This window comes from Dipodomys spectabilis, unplaced genomic scaffold (assembly GCF_019054845.1).
Source record: "Dipodomys spectabilis isolate Male_0828 unplaced genomic scaffold, ASM1905484v1 ptg000363l, whole genome shotgun sequence".
Lineage (NCBI taxonomy): Eukaryota > Metazoa > Chordata > Mammalia > Rodentia > Heteromyidae > Dipodomys > Dipodomys spectabilis.
The window spans coordinates 4,119,034-4,129,838 of record NW_024871040.1 but is presented as its reverse complement, the minus strand read 5'-3'; positions in this window follow the sequence as shown (position 1 = coordinate 4,129,838).

Genomic DNA, 10,805 nt, shown 5'->3' with positions numbered 1-10,805 from the left:
GAGGCTAGCAAAAAATCTCAGGGACAGCACCTAGGCTCTGAGTTCAAGCCCCAAGACTGGCACTAAAATAAATTTTAAAAAGAGACTTTTTTTTGCCAGTCCTGGGCTTAGACTTAGGGCCTGGGCACTGTTCCTGAGGTTCTTTTGCTCAAGGCTAGCACTCTACCACTTGAGCCAAGTGTCACTCCCAGCTTTTTCTGTTTATGTGGTACTGAGGAATCGAACCCAGGGCTTCATGCATGTTAGGCAAGCATACTACCACTAAGAAAAATCTCATGGAGTTTTCTTCCCAGGTTAATTTTGAACTGCAATCTTCAGATAGCTGCTTACTGAGTTGCTGAGATTATAGACATGGGCCACCCGCACCTGGTTAAAATGGTTCTTGACCTATGCTTGAGACATTTTGTTTTGAGCTGCAGTGCCCAGACATACATCCCAGCCACAGAAGCATTAGGGAAAACACACACAGCTCAGCAACCAGGCTAGCCTCTGAGATCAAGTCTTAGATACATCCTGGCAGCTTATTTATGATTTGTGCCTCAGATATGATCTGTGCCTCTTTTCCTCATATGAAATTGTTGCAAGAATTAAATGAAAAGCAGGAGAACTGACTGGCATTGAAAGGAGAGTTGGTATATTTAATATTATTAATAATAAGTAGAAATAATCAACATTAATATACTTAATGTTGATATTAAATACTAACATCATATCTGTCAATGTATTGATTATATTACTCTATTTTAATGTTCAAAATTTGTGAAATAATATTTACATATTTAATAATATTTAACTTAATAACTTTAATACAGCAATATATTAATATTGGTAATAACTATACAAATATAGATATGTAATATATACCATACATTATGTAACATATAACAGTGTAAATAATAACAACCTTTTAAAAGTCGGTTGTTATTAATAATTAATAGAATGTTATTATTCATTATCTGGGGAGAAGTTGTGTCTGTGCCTCGGTAACGGCCTATGGGTCTAAGGCAGGGCCCTGGCCGGCTCTCCCCTGCAGAGAGGCCCGGCCTAAGGGTCTAAGGCAGGGCCCTGGCCGGCTCTCCCCTGCAGAGGCCCCGCGCGCGGCGGCCGTTCCTCCGGAACGGTGAGGCGTCATTTGGCCGTTAGGGGGCGCGCGCGCGCCGTCCGAAGACGCGAAAGCAACTGGCCCGGCGGCCGGCCGGCCTCCGGGATGGGGGCGGGGGTGGCGGATAATAATAACCTCAGGTTTTCATTCTTACAGTTTTTTAAAGTCAGGGTGGGAACGCATGCTCGCTACACAAGATGATGGTTAATGTGCGTGGCCTTGCAGCCGGCATGTAGGCTCCCTCCAGTCGAGTGTGCATACTTTTGATCACCTAGCACCTCTCCCCAGAGGAAAACGACGCCATCCTCGGCATGTTATTCGTGACTCTCAACGTGAGGTGCTAAGGGGTGAAACGTGTTGCAGAGGTCTCGGTTTCAGAGATTTGCACCGCGACCTGCCCCGCTGCTGCACCCCGGCAGGGCCCGGCCGGGCCGGTACCCGGGGCGCCTCCCCGCTCCGGCTCCGGCTCGGGCTCCGCAGTTGCTTTCGCGTCGCAGGGCGGCGCACGGGCGCCCCCTGGCGGCCAGGGGCCGCCGTCGCTTCACCGTGTGAAACGAGCCTGGGCCCTTAACTTGTCCGACTACCTTTCTGTTCATCTCTCCTTCGCCAATCCTCTGTCCCTGCGGAGCATCCTTGACCCGCCGCCTGGCTGTGCAGCTGCCCCAGGGCCGGCCCAGTTCAGTGGGATTGTTCGGTGTCACTACAAAAGTCACGGGGGAGGGAGGGGGATGTAGGGAGGCAGCTGATTCGCCCCGAGCAGGAAACAGCCTCCCAGGTACGGGATCCCCCCCGAAAGGACGCGGGGGTGGGGGTGGGGCACCGTGCCCGCGGCACCTACCCGACTTTAGGAACCCCCCCCCCCCCGAGCCCATAATTCACTCGAGCTAAGAGGACCAAAATCCCATGGGCTCTTCCTGAATCCTTCCTTAAAGACTCAGGGAAGTTTGGGGGTGGGAAGGTAATGCACAATGCTTGCGTTTCCTGTGGCTTGCCCTATCTGCTCCTTTGGGACTATCGTTTCAGTTCCGTTTTCTTAAGTACACCAAGGCATTAACTACTGTCTTCTGTAACTGAAATAGGCGCTGCCGAAGATCTAGAAGGACAGGCATGGCACCATACCTGCTGGGCGTCTTTCTGCAGTATGGATTTTACAGCAGGACTTGGGGAAAAGGAAGTTATTTCGAAGGTAAGCAATTTAGAATGTTAGTTAAAGGCAAGGGTAGACAATTCTGGGCCATTAATATTGTCAAGGATGATCCTGTGCCTGAAATGCACAGACGTTCACAGAAAAACACAGTAAAGAAAATTTTCTTTTCTTTCTTTCCCTTTTATTCATTTTCTTCTTTCGCCCTCCCTCCCTCTCTTCCTCCCTCCGTCCCCCTCTCTCTGCCAGTACAATGGCTTAAACTCCACCACATGCTTGGTTTTCTTGCACGTGGCTCTATCACTTGAGCCAGGCTAGCAGCCCAGCATTTTGCTAGTTGAGGATGAACATTTAAGGACTTTTCTGCCCAGGCTGGCTCTGAACTCTGAGATCCTCCAGGTCTTAAGCCTCTTGGGTAACTAGGTTCACAAGTGTGAGCCCTTGATGCCTGGCTATTTCTCATTATGTTAATAGGACAAACTGTTAAGGCATAAAAAGGTGATCAGAGCTGGGTGCTCATGGGTATTTTCATTTTGTTCAAAGGCTCTTTTAATTTACCAAATAGTTCTTCCTGATTATTATTATTATTATTACCATTATTATTAATTTGATATGAACCTGTTGCCTGAGCTAGGACAAGATTACATCTGTCCTAAGACTAAGACAGATGTCTGTTCTTCAGCAAGGAATGATTCCTTGATGTCCTTGAGGCTAAAGTCCACACCAGCCCAGTCAGTGAAGCAAAGCTCACAGGAGGCAGAGGAAGAGGACCCAGCACCCCTGTGAAGTACACCTGACATCATCCTGGCAGTTCCCCAGCTATACTATATAAGATGGAAAGGGATACACCTCAGGAGGTCTGGGATACTGTGTATCAGAAATCCCTGTCTCTTTTGAAGGAAAAGGGAAATAAGACTGAAAACATCCAAGGGGACGAAGTATCTAAAAGGATCCATTAGCATATAGCTAGGAAGTAGCCAAGAAACAAGCCTACATTCTTTTCTAACAGAGAAAGACAACCCCCACACCTGCCCAACACATTATCTTTTCAAAGTTTCAATTTCACTAATGTCCTTAATTCAAACAGTCTCTCTGGTCCAGAAAGACCCACTCTAGACCTGTTATTTCCATGTTCTAGTTTAAAAAAACAACAACTGTAAATTAGCAATGTAATTGATGGTGACAGGGTTGCTTACCTAGGAAAAGTTTAAATTGAAGTCCCTAGCTTAGTCTAGAGGGTATAAATACCCTTCAGAGGGGGCTGCTAATTTTAGCCTCTCTGCTCCTACATCCTGTTTGGTGGGTCCTCCTCTGCCCTTACTGTGGAACCAAATATCCCCAAAGAAAATGATAGCAGCCTCTCCACCCCCAGCCTGGGGCATTGATAGCATGAGGAGGAAAACCCAAGGACACAAAACAAAATGGGTATTTGTAGAGACAAGCACTGGTTGCTCAGACCTGTAATCCCAGCTACTCTGGAAGCTAAGATCAAGCCAATCATGGTTCGAAGCCAGCCCAAGGCAAAGAAGTCTGAGAACCTTCCATTTCCCAAATAACCAGCAAAAAATAAGGCTGGAGACATGGCTCAGTGGTAGTAAGTGCAAAGTCATAAGTTCAAATACCAGTACCACCAAAAGAAAAAAAAAATAAAAGCAGTGGCAACTCCATTCTCTATTCCCTTAAGACACAATCGAATGAAAGCTACAAAATCAGCAATCACCCCACCCCTGTGCTCTCCAGGAGAGCAACTCAAGATGTAATGCATGCCTATTAATTTTGCTCGGTATGTGTTCATTTCTACAGAGACATCTCCCCTCCTGCACAAACACAGAAGGAAAGAGAGAGCGGAATGGAAGACAGTCCCACCTGCAGCTCCTGGCCCATGGCTGCTGCTCTTATCTTCCAGGTTGCTCCCAGACCACCTTAAAAATCAATGATTATTTTGGACACAGTGCTTCAGAAAGTCGTGGTTCTGCTGTTTCAAAGCCTCTTAATCTGAACCCTATGCTTCGAGGGCCACAGGAGTTTGCTTGCTTCTGTTCTCTCTCACGTGAATCTCCGGGTCCAGATGAGCTGATCTGGGCTGTCTGCTATGGCTTGGCTCCCACCAGCCCATCTTGGCTGCCCCCACTAAAAGGGTCACATGGGGCTCCATGTAACCTGCATGAACCACAAGTGATAGTCCTGCCTTGGTTAGTCTCTGTCACTTTGACCTGCATGCCAGGTCTTGCTGGCAAGCCTCAACTTGAGCTTTACCAGCTGGTAAAGCCCCCCAGGGGGTCTTTTCCAGGGAGAATCAAGGAAAGGTCCATCTACCTGTGAATTCTGCCCTGTGTAGCCAGGATAGATTGTGCAGAGGCCCCAGTTCCTTGGAGAGTACACTTCTCTGTGTCTTCACCAGGGCTATGGTGCCAGGAGAGGGGAAGGAGAGAGGAGGCCACTGGGACTCCCCTGGGAAGGGACAGGGCGCTCCACTGCGGGTGAGATGATTTTCCTGACTAGTGAGATGATTTTCCTGAGTAGACAGGGGACTGTGTGAATGGCCTTCTGCTATGACTTTTTGTCTCCCTCTGGAAATTGCTTCCTTTAGAAAGGGCAGAAATTAAAGGTAGAGTGGCAGGCTCACCAACCTGCCATGGCTCTGTGTTTGCAGAGACCTGATGGGAGTGCCTGCCAGATGTGGAAGGCTGTGGCTGTGGGGTTGGGGGACAGGTAGAATCTTCCCCACCTTGAGTTTCCTGTAGCCTAGGCCCAGGCTGGTGGGCACCATCTTGCTGTCCTTCTGGCCCATTAATGGGTCCTGAATCTTGTTCCATGTGTCGCCCTTGGATAACATGAACTCAGTCTGTCAGGGACCCATGTAGTTAGGGATTAGTGCTCTATAAGTTCTTAGCTCCTCCCAACTCCTATCTCTCTGGGAGTCCCTATAGTGGCCTCTAACATGCCTGCCTTGCATCCTGTCTCCCCTATAAGGGCTTACTATGGAAAATAACTCTGGGATGCCACAGAGATTGGTCATTTGAGTCCAAGGATTATTCTGAGGCTTTCTCCTACTGGTCACCAGGAAACCTATTGCTGACCTTGATGTTCAAGTTGGCACCCCATGCCAAGTGGTCTTGTCTTGGGTCCTAGTGAGCAAGCCCCCTTCCATGTATACTGCCCAGCAGAGACCATTTATCGAAGTGTTCCTCCAGCCTCTCCCATGTGGCCGAAATCCCATAAATAATGGAATCCCCATAACCTAAGTAGTCTCAGATTGTTTTATGACACTTGAATGGCTCCTGAGGAGCTTTGTGCTTTGAATTTTATGGAGTCATCTCCAGGAACTGGAGCTGGAACTCTGCTGTGTTAAGGACTTTCACAGCCTCCTACTCGTGGCCACTAGGTGCCAGGCCGATGGCACACTCTCCAAACGTCTAAACAGGACCTGGGTTCTAATAAGCATGTCTTCACTGGCAGAGGACAATACTAACCAATACAAAGGAAAAGCAAAGAAGAAAAAGAAGCTAGCTTAGGTCACAGAGCGAACCTTAAGTCACCAAAAGCCAGCTTCCTGGGCAAGCCAGGGACTTTGATGGGTACCTGGAACTGTCTGCCAAGGGCTCTCTTAATGCTGGCCTATTATGGTTGGGCATAATTCACAGTGCATTTGTCACAATGGGCCAAGAGTTTTCTTTCTATAAGGGGATGGCGGACCCCAAAGAGCTATTTGTTTATGTAGCTCTTTATTCATTTATATAGATCAACATTTACCTTTCTATAGACATGAAAACCTATAGGATGTTTTAGTTGCCATTTTTAATTAGGAAATTGGTAGCAACTTTTGTTACTCGTTTCTTCAAGTCTCACTGATAGGTCTTTGCACACAATAATGTCGATCAAGACTCTACTTGACTTAGCTTTACTCAGGACTCCTCTCAGCCCTCTGATCCTTGGCCTTGACGGCCTTCAGTGATAGGTCAAAAACCCTGCCATGTTGGGTTAGAAAGAATCCCCCTTCCTCCTTATCTGGTGACTTTCGAGATCTCGATTATCAGATTCTTTATCTGCTCCCCTTCAACATGAGCTCTATAGGAGCTGTTTAATCAAAATCCCTTTTATTCCCGATATTTCCTCGTTAGTAATTTCCCATCCACCATCCAGACCCTAACCTCTGGTCCCTGCTGTGTTCAAAATGGAGCCCAGCTTCATATGGAGATGTCTCTTCCCCCATTGCAATAGTTCCTGAACAAAACCAGTCTTTACCAACTTCCCTCCTATTGTCCATATTGTAAGACAATGCTCTGTGGCCTGAGACTCCATAAGGTCCATTATTAATGTCTTTATAGCTGAGGGGTAGCAAGAGTCCTTGCAATGAGACCCTTTCTTCCATGAGCTAGAGGCCTTGCTGGGTCCACTGGCTTTATGCTCAGAGATGCTCCCGGCCAGGGAAAAGAGTCGAAGAATCTCATTTTCTTCCTCTGATTCTCTCTCTTCCTCTCCCCCCCTTTCTCTTTCAATGAAGGTCTGAGTTTGAGACATACATCCATCCTTGCCTCTCTGAACTTTTTAACACTTCTTTACAAGCAGGTCTTACTGATAATAAATTTCCTCAATTTTTGCTTGTCTGACAAAGCCTGTATTTTCTTCCCTTTTCCCATCCCTTTATCGAGGTAATGATTTCAAGGTTTTTCTTCCTTGCATGAATTTTGAGGACAAATCTGATGTCATTTCTACTCCTATCCTTCCACATGGAAGCCCCTGCTGGCTTCTTTCCAGATTTTCTAAGTCTTTGGTTTTTCTGGAGTATGACTATGATACATACAGGAAGAATTTTGTTGTTTTGTGTTCTTTTGTATTTGCCTGCTTAACCATCCTCTGGAGATTCCTGGATGTACAGTTTGGGATCTAATGATTAACTTTGGGAAATTCTCATCCATTGCCTACATTACTAAGAATCTGTTCCTGTCCCAAAACCTGTCTTCTTTTGGTATTCCCGTTACAGATAAATTATTCCTTTAACCATTGTTTCACAGTGCTTGGAGCTTTTGTTTCATTCTTTTCTTGCTTTTCAGATTGGGCAGTGTCTTCAAGCTCATTGTATTTTTTTTTTCTCAGCCATTTCCAGTCTACTGATGAGCCCATAAAAGACATTCTATTTCTGTTACAATGCTTTTGGTTTCCAGTATTTGCTTTCTGTTACCTTTTTCAAGCTTCCATTTCACAACTCCTATTGGCTCTCTGCAGTCTACTCATTTCACTATGAGCACTTAGCATATTAATCATAGTTATTTTTAATTCCCTGAACAATAATTCCAAAGTTCTGCCCTATCTGAGTGTAGTTCTGATGCTTGCTCTGTTTCTTCAGGCTAGATTTTTCTTTCTCTTTAGTATGCATTGTAACTTGTTACTGAGAGCAAAATGGGTGCTTAGGTTAAAGGATCTGAAGCAAACAGGCCTGGAGTGTGCAACTTGCTTTGTGTAGGAGCTAAGCCGCTATGTGCTTAAACTCTAGGTGTCAGACACTGGCTCTGGTGCCCTTGTTTTTCTTTTCCTCTCCTCTTCTCTTGGAGGTTTCCCTGAGGACTTCTGATATTAAGGTCCAGGGCTCATAACTGGTTTCACTGTCAGAAGTGTAGAAGAGTTAGAAGTGCTGTCGGTGGGGGCTAAGAAGTGTGGAAGGAGGGGAAGTGTTCTAAAGTCTTCTCAGGCATTTAATGTATCTTTGCCCCAGGGCATGGCCTTCACATGTACTTCTCAGACACCTCTGAGATGGGAGGCTAGGGGGCGTAGAGTTGGGTGTTTACCATCCCTAAGCTTTGGGGAGACTCAAGACGGTCAAGCTCTTGTAGTTTTCTTCAAGAAAAGCTTTTGTTAAGGAGAAGAGAATGCTCCAGGCATACTTCAAGTGGGGTTTTCCCCCTTCCCCTATGGGAAGTGGGGCAACATGTTCCCTGGCACCTGCGTGTGAATACCTGGTGTGGCTGTCCTAGTGGGTACACCCTCTGAAACAGGAGGCCTCTGAAGAGTGGGCTCCCTTAAGTTTGAACTCCCAAACTTGAGACTTCTCTCATGATACATCATTTCTATTTTAAGTCTTTCAGCTCGAGTACTGGCTCCAGGGGCTCGCTTCTGCTCCTAGACTTCTGCTCTGGGTAAGCTGGGACTCTTACATGTCCACCTGGCTCCCCAACGTTAGGGACACAGTGGTTGGCTTTATGACCTCTGTTCTCAAAGGAATCAAAGATGCTAATTTTCAGTTAGCTGAGCTTTGGTCATATAGAGGACAAGAGGCACAACAATTTCCAAGCTGAAAATTGGAAATTTCATTTTGTTTTTTCCCCATGGTATTAATCCTCTAGCAAATAATGATGCTTCACATGATTGTATTTCATGTGTTCGTAGTACATGGGCCTGCATTTCTGACATTTCAGAAATAAACTAACCCAATAAGATATGTTCATTTTCGATGTCTTATTGAATGCCAAACACATTCTTCTCTCTTTTTTTTAAGATCAATGTAATTTATTTCAGACACTACTCCCACTGTCTTGAAATGGTATGCCTAACTTGAATCCTTGTGAGTATAAAAATAAATGCTTATTCTAAATGCAGTGGGGTCATCTCACACTCTTCTCTAAAATAGGAAAAGAGAGATCTCATTGCTTCCCATCCTTGCCAACTCTTGGTAATATTAGTCTTTTTAATTTTAGCCATTCTGAAGGATTTATGCTGATATCTGTGATCTTCATTTGCATTTCCGTAAGCATTAAGGAAATAAATACAGGTGGATAATTTCTTTTGTTAATTTAATATTCAAGTTTCTCCATTTTGCTAATGGATTGTATCTGTTACTGATTTATAGGAACTGTTTATATGTTGAGGACATGAGCCCCTTTTCAGTTATATGTGTTGTATAGATCTTTTCCCACTCTTCCACACACCATTTAAATCTCTTAATAGAAATTATTTAAAAGAAGTCTAATTTTTTTTATCAACCTCTTTACAGGTATGGCATTTTGTAATCTGTTCAAGATATCGGTCACTATTTAAGACCATTTAAAAAACTCACATTTTTCCTATGGAGGTTTTTTTTTTTTTTTTAAATTTGAAGGTACTGTCTTTCCAGAACTAGTTTGTGTGGGCTGGTATAAAATACATTTTAACATGCATGTTTTTATGCATGGCTGTCTAGCAAACTAGCATCATTGAATAGTTAAAACTGGTATATTGGTAATCTAGTGGCCAAATATCATCTGTGTGGGTCTATTCTAGGGCCTGATTTTTTTTCTATTTTCTCTTCAATATTCATTTCAATATTGTGTCTTAGTTCCTGTAGCTGTATATTGTCTTTGTATCCGTGGATCTGCTTTCATTACCCAGAAAGTTCTCTCAGTTAAAAGTTTTTAGTTGGAAATTATAAGAGATGTTATCATCACCAATCAAGACTCCTTTGAGGGTTAAGATGATTTGGATGGAAGGAAGGAAGACAGGAAGGAAGGAAGGAGCTCTGATCCAGAAATTAAACTGACAAAGTTCTCAAAACCCCAGAAATCTCTGGATATACTCTTAATGATTCCCTAATGTCAAAAAAAATGTGTTTAATATGCTGTATTTTAAATGATCTAACAGTTTGGGGATAAACATTCTAGATCTTCTAGATGACCTTTCCAAAAGTAATGAGTCATGTTATTATTCTCAAACTACAATAAGGAAAGCCACCATGATTATAAATGTTTTGATATTTCGATATGAAAAGCCATGGATTTACTAGAAACCCATTTTATTTCTCCAACATATGAAATATAACATTCCTAGATGATTGTTTTATGTTTCCAGTATTGTACTTTTATCTCTCAGTAAGCCGTTGAGACTTTAATAATAATTGTTTTTATCTTTCAATGTGTGTGCAGAATAAAAATGAATGTTTTATGGAAACCTATTTGTGTCTTATAAATCTTTAAATTTTTTTTTCCCATAATGGCTTATACTGAGACCAATTCAAACAGCCATTGTATCAAGGCAGGCATGAAGCTGGGCAGACATTTCTGTGGGATAGCTGGGGTCACAGGCTGAAGCTTTCACCAGACAGCAGCTGCCCCTCAGAGCTGGCTGGTTTCTCTGGAGGGAGCCTGAAGCATCTCTCTCTTGAACTTCCCCACCTCACCACCCACTGCTCCCCACAATAGGTGCTTATGTTGGCTGTTTTGGGATCACAATTCTGCTTCAACTGGGAGCAGAGTGGCCAAGGAAAACAACTACTTAGAAAAATAAGTATGGGGCTGGCAATGTGGCTCAGTGGTAGAGTGCTTGCCTAGCATGCATGAAGCCCTGGGTTCAATTCCTCAGTACCACAACAGAAAAAGCCATAAGTGGTGCTATGGCTTAAGTGGTAGAGTGCTAGCCTGGAGCAAAAGAAGCTCAGGGACAGAACCAAGGCCTGAGTTCAAGCCCCCAGGACTGGCAAAAAAGAAAAATAGTTATGGCTAAAGTATAAAATGTACAGGGGAGAAATCCAAAGGTGTAACACCTTTGAACAACTAACTTACAGTTTAACAAAATACCAGAAAGCTGAAACTT